This window comes from Triticum aestivum, chromosome 2A (genome assembly GCF_018294505.1).
Source record: "Triticum aestivum cultivar Chinese Spring chromosome 2A, IWGSC CS RefSeq v2.1, whole genome shotgun sequence".
NCBI lineage: Eukaryota > Viridiplantae > Streptophyta > Magnoliopsida > Poales > Poaceae > Triticum > Triticum aestivum.
The window spans coordinates 749,677,936-749,688,585 of record NC_057797.1 but is presented as its reverse complement, the minus strand read 5'-3'; positions in this window follow the sequence as shown (position 1 = coordinate 749,688,585).

Genomic DNA, 10,650 nt, shown 5'->3' with positions numbered 1-10,650 from the left:
GGATCGTGAAGAGTACGACTACATCAACCATGTTCGCTGAATGTTTCCACTTTCGGTCTACAAGGGTATGTAGACACAGTACCTCTCGTTGCTAGCATCTCCTAGATTAGATCTTGGGTGACACTAGTAGAAAACAGGGCTTTCGTTCGGGCCAGATAAGCCCATTAGTCCCGGTTCAGTCACGAACCGGGACTAGTGTGAGCATTGGTCCCGGTTCGTGCGGCTAAAGGCATTAGTCCTGGTTCAAATGAGCCCTTTAGTCCCGGTTTGAGACACGAACCGGGACTAAAGGGGTCCCATTTTCAAACTCTACCCCCCAGTGGATTGCCTTTTCAATTTTGTAAAAAGAAAAAGAAAATGATAAAAACTTCAAAAAATAAAATCCTTCGAGATGTAGTTATATTACTACATCTACTAGTTAGGAAAATTTAAAAACTTAAATTTGGACATGTTTTGCAAAGAGTGTAGGGAAAATGTAAAACGGCTATAACTTTTGCATACGAGGTCGAAAAAGTATAATATATCAAAATGTTCAGCACGAAAATCCGCATCCGATTTTGACAGCCTACGGCCTTTTTGCAAATTTTTAGAATCCTCAAATTCTAAAAGGAAAAAAATTATGCTCAAATTTCAATTTTTTTTGAATTTTGGTTAAATCGGGTCAAACTTTGGTCAAACTACTTATCAAGAAGTATTAATGTTACTAAATAATTATTCAAGAATATTAGTGTTACTAAATAATTATTACAGTTTTTTTGAATTTTGGTCAAATTTGGTCAAACTGTGGTCAAACTATTTATTGAAGAAATATTAGTGTTACTACATAATTATTCAAGAATATTAGTGTTACTAAATAATTATTTCAATTTTTGAATTTTGGTCAAATCTGGTCAAACGGTGGTCAAACTATGGTCAAACTACTTATTTAAGAAATATTAGTGTTACTAAATAATTATTATTTTTAGAATAATAGTTTCAAACTCAAACAGTGAAACGTGTGACTTTATGCTCAAGCTAAACTCCTAAGGGTTAATAGGATTGACATCTTACTATTGTGAGTAAAACAATAAGTGCAGACTTGGAAACGAGGGGAAATAGAACCCGGAAGTGAAGCGTGCTCAGATTGGAGTAGTGAGAGGATCGGTGACCGGTCGGGAAGTTAGATGATTTGGAATGATGAGGGGTGATTATAGATTAGAGGTTAAATTGAGCAGTGATGAGGGGTGATTAGAGATTAAATTGGAAAATAATTCAGAAATTTGAAAATCGAAAAAAATAAAAAATAAAAAAATCGTAAAAATACCTTTAGTCCCGGTTGGTGTTACCAACCGGGACTAAAGGGGGAGGCTTTAGTAACGACCCTTTAGTCCCGGTTCCAGAACCAGGACAAATGACCCTTTTTCTACCAGTGTGAATCCATAGGACTTTTTTTTTGTTTTCCATGCAACTTCCCCTACACATAGGGTTTCTCCATACAGTTGGAACATCGTAAGATAAATCTAAGTGGACATAGAAATTGAAACAACAAACAGGAGACCCCCTTTAGTATCCTCCTGCTTGAGGAACAAGAGTTTCTCTCCAACTTTAAATCTTGTCAGCTTGAGTATTTATGGCCATCCTTTGACAATGACACGATCATCGATTGAACATGTGTACATACATGTGAATTCTATAGTGGGATCCAAAATAATCTTGATAAAGCCTGCTTCATTGGTGATGTTAGGCATCGCACTTTTCGGTAGTCTCTGTCAAAAGAAAATTATGATAAAAAAAGTTGTACATAATGTAACAGAAGATGGTTCGAAACATAATATACAATAGAAAGCGCACCGGGAGTTTCTTCTTAATGTTAGTCTTCATGAAAGTGTGTAGGAACAGAACAAATGTATCATCAGGATTCTGAATATGCTTAATAAACTTGTTAGCATGGCCAATGTCTTCCCAGGTTTTTGTTGTTCCAAATGTAGTATCAATGCTCTAAATGATGTTTTTGTGTGCTTTATCCAGTTTGATCGATCGGTGTCACCAGCTAAAGTGACGCTCATTTCTTTACCACCCAAAGCCGGTACAATTCCAAGAATTGTTTCCAATACCTGCCGGTAAAATAAGTTGTGTCTTGTTCGTTGATCACATTAACAAAAAAGTGAACCCTTCTTTTGTCTGAAGCGGAGTTGTGACTTGAGTGAAAGCAGATTTTGCAATACCAATCTTTTTTAAGAAATCTTTTCTTGTAAAGCAGGGGATTTCCTGGGAAACATTAACAAAAGGAAAAGATGTTACTAAAAAGGAACATAAAGATTATATTCATTCAGAGAACCTATTGAATTTAAGAGAGAATATACTAAAAACATTATTTGAGAGAAGGATATGTACACTTCATTAGAAATTGGGCGATTGATAGTACAGAAATGGTATGCAAAACAGAGTCAATGTATCTGAATACACTGATGTACCATTTTGCAAAATTACATAATGTTATGAATGGAAATGTGTGTTTGCCAAAGGGTGAAAATTCAGTAATTATGAGGAAGAGAACGTTGACATATATTTTCCTCAATGAACGTCTTGTCCAGTGAACAGAAATTTAATTAAAGATGTTGTTCAGCAGTATGGTTAGCAGTGTGCAGTAAAATTGAGGAAAAAAGTTATGAAGAATATTTGAACTACAATTAGAAACTTGCCGTTCTTTCTTTGTAGGCCGCTGGGAAAAACAAGGATAAAGACTTCTTTCTAATAGCGTAATGACCGCGACACAATCCCCTACAGTCATTACAGACTAGAAATTAATGAACAACCAATTTAGTCGGCGGTAATATCGCACTCGTGATTTGCAGGAAATTAAAGATCTGTACGTTGTAATTTACCTCCATTTCATGAACTGCATCGACCTCCATTGGGGTTTTCTTGGTTGCCACAAATTGGAGCGACATGGGAAGAACCACCGAGACTAGCGTAATACATGTCGATACTCGAGGACGTCGACTTGCGGCAACCGGTTGTAGAAACGTTCAGTAGAAGCCGAAAGAAAGTAGATCTACAGGATCGTAGTAGAAAGGAAGAAGGCGAGAGCAAGAGAGCAACCAAAAAGAAGATAAGACATGTTTCGATTCCGCAAGCGAAAACAAATGTTGGCTAGCTAGGGCCCACTAGTTGTGTGTGCCCATGAACAAAATAAATATGCACGCCATAAGTGACAGTAAGTTTCAAAAAGAAGAACGGAAAATATTACGTTCTAAGTTTCGTATAAAAACCTGGTTGAACAAACGGGGTTAACCATAGGAGCCGAAAATGAAATCAAACCTTAGGTAAGTCATTGCAATTGCAAGAACCGAGTGTGTTGGAGAAATATGTATCTAACGAACTAACGAAACAGATGGAGGAAGATTAAAAGGTTGAAAGGAAATCACATCCAGCGACGCTCTCCGTTGGATCACAGATCTAACGGCCCTGGTTACCCCGTAGCACGGTAGCGCAAGGTGCGGTAGCACGTTCAGGGTCACTGTGGTCGTGGGCCTACTACACGCGATGCACGTTTCACGAGCTGCCAACCGATGGCATACACACGCACGTGGCGATGCAACATGCGGTGCCTCGGCTCCGCGGTGGAGATAAGGCGTCCCTATCCTCTGCCATGCCACACGCGATCCACGCCCGCATGATACAAACTCTGTCATCGTTGCATTATTCTGCGTGTGGAGGTCACGATTCCGCATGATCCAAATCTGTCTCGGCCACTTCACACAAAACCAAAACTGCACAGCTGCTATAATAGTACTATACACAGGTGCTGAATGCGTGCCAAAATAGTGCGGCCGCATGATCGTACGAGAAGTCGTGGCACTGTCAGTTGCTGAGTTGCTGATGTGGATGGCGTTCAATGGTACTCCGCCAAGTCATTATATTTTGCGTTGCTTATGCTTTTTCTACGGCAACTAGCATTCTCGGCTAGATATTTATTCATGCCATATATGTGACGTCTTAGATATATTTTGGCTTGGTCCCGGCTGCACAACTTTGGTGAGCGTTTTCTATATGAACATACCTGGACAAAATTATAAATTTGGAGGACTAAAACTATACAGTTTTTACTTGAAAAATTGAAATAATTTTCTGTGTTGACGGTAGAAAACTTTTTTTTAGAAGAATGGTAGTAGAAAAGTTGGAGTGCACACATTTTTCTCTATCTATGCATGGTTCATCAACGGTGGTTAGTTAGAAACAAAAGCATGATCACATCGTTACAATGATTTTAAATATCTTCTGGAGATTTTCAACCAACTATTTGATCGACTTCAAACTTACGTTCTCTTCATACACCCGCCTCATCTTTTGCAACATTAATTAACAAAAAATACGGATTGCAATTTATATACCTAAATTCTCCACACAATGAGATCAAAAAATTTGAAGATATAAAACCAAAAATTATGAATTTTTTTGAAGACACACATTCATGTGTGATGTACAAGCTCAAAAAGTTTCAGCTCCTAATTCAAACTACACTTAGACGATGAAAAAAGACAAAAACTCATGTGAATAGTATCAAATACTATTCACCCCAAAGTTGGCACTATTCATAGTCGAATTTGTCTTTTTCGAATCTCTAATTGTAGATCAAGTTTTGAGCTGATGTTTTTTTGAAGTTGTAGACATACCCTGCAGGTATGTCGTACATTTTTTCAGAATTTTTTGGATTGTCTAAATATGAAATGTTTGGGTTGATCCTACGATCTCGCCTAAAGGACTGATCATATACTAGTCTCCCCCCACCTTACACTACTCTATATTGTCCCTTGTCATCTAACTTCATTTATTCATCGTTGCATACTCTGGCGAAATTATGTAATCATTTTCTAGCACTTAACTACTTGAGCTTGTATTTATATATTCTGATTCTGCACATGTTGTTTGTGTCAGTTGCATTCTTAAGCACAACTAAAATGGTTAATTCTATACTTGACATGATTTGTGATTCCAACCTTTATTGTTGCCACCACAACATCGTGTTCTCTGTCTCGTATGATATCTCGATCACACACATAGCATATTACCATGAATCCGTCAGTTGTTCTCACCGATGACATGCATTTTCTTTTTTGACAATTGATGAATGTTTTTGCTCAAAATAAAGCATCAAGAGGATACAAACACAGTGAGCATACATCCGGCCTCTGCATATGTAGGATGTACACAGCCAACACCAACACACTCACACAAAAACATGCCGACAAATAGCAAAGTCATATAAGACCAAAGATATGCATAGGTGAGGAGAAAAGAAAAAAAACGACCTAATTCGCGAATGGCAAGCTATAACGATGACCATATCCGCACTAAATACTTCATGACACCACATGGACGGCGAGGTTCTTCAACAACAACGCATACAAGAAGGAAACGACACACAAATGTTGGCATCAGCGCATTCAATCACACTAGGTTAGAAACTAGGTTTTCACCCAGAAGAATTAGTCGAAGTATATTCCGAACAATGCATTCAACAAGGTAACAACGTAAGAACATTGCCATTGCCATGTATAACCAACACAGGTCAGACCTAGGCTTTCGCACGTGAGCTCGAGACTAGGAGCCCGAGTAGCACCAAGAATCAATGTTGCTTATGTGTTTTCGCAACCATTTTTCCATCATTCCAGCAACTATACACGATCTGCAACAGCCTTCGTTGCACGACCATCCCTTTGCGTCAAGCCATCATCCATAGTTTGCATCTCCTTGCTGAAGTCAACCGCCGGATCTGGAGGGAGGTACCCTCATTAAGATCTTTTGGTGGCCACCGCAATCTGCAACAAGTCCGCCGCCACAGGCCGGAGTGGTCACCACTAGGACAAACACCGATGACGGAGCACACCACTGGACACAACCGCAATATTAGAACAACGCCTCCCGACTAGAGCGCTATGTCAGCTCCAGGGTCACACGCTGCCGCGCTCCGCGAGGATGTAGGAAGCCCGCGGTCGCACAGAGGCACATCCAGATCTGGGCGTAGGAGCCACACCAGTGATGGCCGTCGTAGCCCATCAGGTCGTCCACCGCATAGGGTTTTACCCCGGCGATGTGAATCGGCAGCGGCAGGAAGAGGACGGGCAGGGAGGGGACTTTCTGGACTAGCTGTGGAAGAGCCTCCTGTGTTGCCCAAACAGATGATGTGGGGGCATCGTTGGGTTTGTTTCAGGAGTACCCTCTACTGACCTAATAATGTGGCCAAATCTTAGCTCGAGTGTGAACCGATGGCATGTATGCCATCTTCTCGATATGTTTTCTCAACCACTTTTTCTTTTGCGGAAAAACTTCCGATCTATTCATCAATTATCATGCCAGTACAAAGAACACAAAAAGCAATAAAAGTTACATCAATGTCCGTAGAACACCTAGCGATGACTACAAACACTGGAGCGAGCCGAAGGTGTGCCGCTGTCATCGCCCCTCCTTCATCAGAGTCGGGCCACTTCTTGTTACCGTATATATCGACACAGGTCATACATGCATGTCAATATTTTTTATGCATGTTAGGTTGGCCTCTTTCCTCTGTTGTTATATATTGCATACTTTCCTAATCTAAAGTAATATTAAAATTTTGTACATAGAAAGTAGGTGTTCGTTTGTCCACCAACTAGTTTCCTTATATATAGAATCTTCTTAGCATAATTATTTATGGACTATCGATGTATTTTATAAGGAGCACATTTTTTACTTCCCTTTTTATTGGTATTTCGAATGTCATATACAAAGGGAGATGCATTGTTCATATGTGTAATAATAATGATGATGATGATGATGATGATGATGATGTCATACATTTTGTTTTTAATTATGTATTGAGGTTTCCATATGATGTTTTTCCATGAAGCCTGGTACCGTTAGCTCTCATTCTAAAATTCATATGTAAATCAATGTCACATCATTGAACTGGACATCTATGTTTACACTAAAAAACTAAAATGGTTTTTTATTTTAAGGATAATCGGGTTAGACCCAAGCATGATTTTCAGTTTTGTGTTACATCCTCCTCACTTGAATAATAAGCACAAGAAGGTTTTGTCACACTTAAAATTTCGTTCCTTTAATGATAAAACAATTTCAATTGATAATATACACATAAATATACAATTTGGAAATAAGTGTTTTTGATAGACGTTCTGCATATGAGGTAATTGATTTTATTGAACATATATAACCTATAAGTGATCTCTCAGATGGGTTAGCCATGGATGTTATGTCCTTCAGTATTTTTGTCAAACCAAGTAAGAATAACTTCTTTTCTAGAGTGGACGAGTATGTATGGTCTTATTTGCACTGTTAAAATCTGTTCCGTTACAAAAAGTTTTGTCATTCGGATTGACTCAATTGATGCCAATGCTAATTTTAGCATGCATAAGTTACCTTCCACATTTGATGTCTAGTTTTTAAACCTTGACCATCATAACTAGAACTTACTATGCAATCAACTAAGCAAATTATTTAGCCTCGGTGTGAACGAAGGTAGTGTTTTTTACCTCTAATTTTAATAATATAATAAATATATTTTTTTGGCCTTCTATAAGATGATTATATTGAATTTGTTTGATATTACATATTAAAGTTGTAAGGAATCTTGCACGAACTCCATTATTATGCTAAAAGTATTACTTTGAACCTGTTTGTTTGATTTAACCTTTTTACTGTACTTAATTCTATAGTTAATTGTGTATGAAGTTAGGAGTACGTCGTGAACGATGTAACTAGATCCATATGATTTTTGTTAGACTATTATAAGGCTTGGCGTACGAACTACAATATTAAGGTAAATGTATACTTTGACTTGTCGATTTGCTTCACGTTTTTCCTAAGTGCTTATTCTTGTAGTTAATTGCATACAAAGTCAAGAGTATGTCGTGAGCGATGTAATTAAAGATGTAAGATTTTTGTTAGACTATGACAAGGCTAGCTCTGCGAACTGCATTATTAAGCTAAAGGTATACTTTGACTTGTTACTTTGCTTCACGTTTTTCCTGGGTGCTTATTTATTTAATTAATCACATACAGATTGAGTTAAGAGTACGTGGTGGAGCGATGCCACTATATGATTTATTTTTTAGTTAGTTTGGTGTACGAACTGCATTATTAAGCTACAAGCATACCTTTAACTTTTTTTCTATACTTCACGGTTTTCCTGTGTGCTTAATAGTTAATTCTATGGTTAACCATGTACAAAAGTCAAGAATATGCTGCAAGCGATGTCACTACATCTAAGCTATGTCACTACATACATATCCAATTATTGTAACTCCCCCCCCCCCCCCCCCCGCCCCCCTCCCGAGCCCTCACTAAATAAAGCACTAGTCCATCTTAAGAAGTTGCTTCATGTTTGTCATTCATGCTTAAATCTATCGTTAATTGCATACAAAGTCAAGAGCAGTTAAGTGTATGCTGCGAGCGATGTCATGAGATCCATATCTCATTACTTTAATTTCTTCCCTTTTCACTTGGGTCATCCTAAAGGGAAGCATTAATCAACCCTAAGCAGCATGCTACCTTGTATATATACACCTATGAGGCTATGAGGCTCTACCTAATTTCACCACCCGTTGAACTCCCTACCCACTAAGAATATGCTGATGCCCACTCTGACATTCACAAATTTTCTCTTAACTACTCCATTCACATGTATCTATCCAGAATTATATTATATTATTAAAGTAGTAGAAATTATGTGATTATTATGAAGTTATAACAGAGGATTAGAACTTGCTTTAATAATAAGTTATAAATGACAATTGAAATTTAATTAAGAAAATAAGTCATAGGATAAGATTTATTTTGGCAATAAATAGAAAAGAACAGTGAATATACAAAAGGAACCGCGGTCCATAAGAAAAACAACATAGCTTACATATATAATTAATAAAATAAAATAAAATTGTAGGTCCTAGGTTTGGTCGGAAAAGAAAATGTAGCTACCTTGAAGTCCATACGTACTCTCTTGCTTCTGATTATGGTTAACGATTTGAGTCTAGGATGGTGGGGAATAAATATTGCATATCTAATAACTATGTAGATTAAATCTAATAAATGAATCACCAAGAATTATGTGAATTTAAGTTGTACATAGAAGTGCTGCAGTGAACAAACAATAATACAATTATATAATGGTCAGTAGAAAATCTAAGTTATAACTTATAAGCATGGTGTGGATTAAGCCTTGTAAATCGTAAAGGACTATGTATATCAAATTGTTGAAAATTTGATTCATAGATACGAAAGCTACAATGAACAAACACCAATGCCAATATAGAAGTCGTAACAAATATAGCTACACAATTAAATGGTCACTATGCTAGTTAGCATTTATAATCGTCACTAATGTCTACGTAACAAAACAACAAGTATCATCCATGCCATTGTTTATTGAAGTCATTTTGTTATCTTCTTGGTAAATTTGGAAAGATTGGGATAATATGCTTCTCGATAGTAACCAACCACCATTGGATTAATTGCAAAAAAAAAGACTTACTCCTGTTGTTAAGTAGGAATGAGGAGGATATATAGGGTCTGGGTCAGGATGACACCTCGCTGAAGAGCCTCGGAATGACACCATTGCTTCTTAGTCGTCACCACAATCTGAAGGCACCACATGCACATCACATAATGTCGCCGCGCACAGACACCGGATGATCGCCACCCCTATGGGAGATCGGGGCCAATCGCTACCATGATAAAGGAAGTGGGTGGATATGAGGAGATCCAACAGCGGGGAACGACACATGTACCACTTTCCACCTGACCTACGCGCGAGGCGCCTGAAGCCTCCACCAACCATGCTGCTGCTTTGCCATCGTACCTCTGAGCAGTGTCCACCTTAGTATCCCAGATCAGGTGACCTCACTTCGCCCCGCCAACTGACCAAGCAACCAAGTGCCTAGCATCCACCATCAATGGACCTTGCACTAGCTTTGCCAATGGGCACGTTGGGTTGCGGCGAGGTGAGGGAGCGGGGGAGGAAGAGACGACGATGGACCTAGGGTTTTCGTATCCATTTTATACAAAATGGGAAATCATGGGTTGGACTCTGCACGAGTTCTGAAGCTAGGATGTAGTGTAGATAACGCAACGGTACATTTACAGAGAAAGGCCTGTCTACCATGCACCAGATATCCCGTGCATGTAGCATCAATTGATTTTCTTGAAGATTCGCATGCATTCATGATTACTGCTTATAGTTGGTCAGACTTTTCTCTCACTGTTGTTCAGCTATGCTCCACCATCCCATGCTTTTTCATTTTATTCCCAAGTCTAGATCTATTTTATCTTCTTAACCGGAAGTCTATGTTAGCATCCGTTTGCATCTTTGTGTTTATGATGACGAGAAGGTATAAACGAGACCACTTGTGATTATATTTCAACAAGTTTTCAAATTCAAATTTTAAAACAAGGTGAAACATAATGGTACACTCTGGAACACGGGCCATAGTGAAACAATAAGATTATTTATGCGAAAAGGAATAAAACGTTATTGATTTTTCGCATGGAATTAATGAATTTTGACGAAACAAGTTTGAAGCCTTGTGATTTAGTTGTCAAAAAATTGATTTCAAATTTGGTCTTGTTTTAAAAAAGATCTTGCTGGAAAAAACACATGTGTGTAAAAGGGAA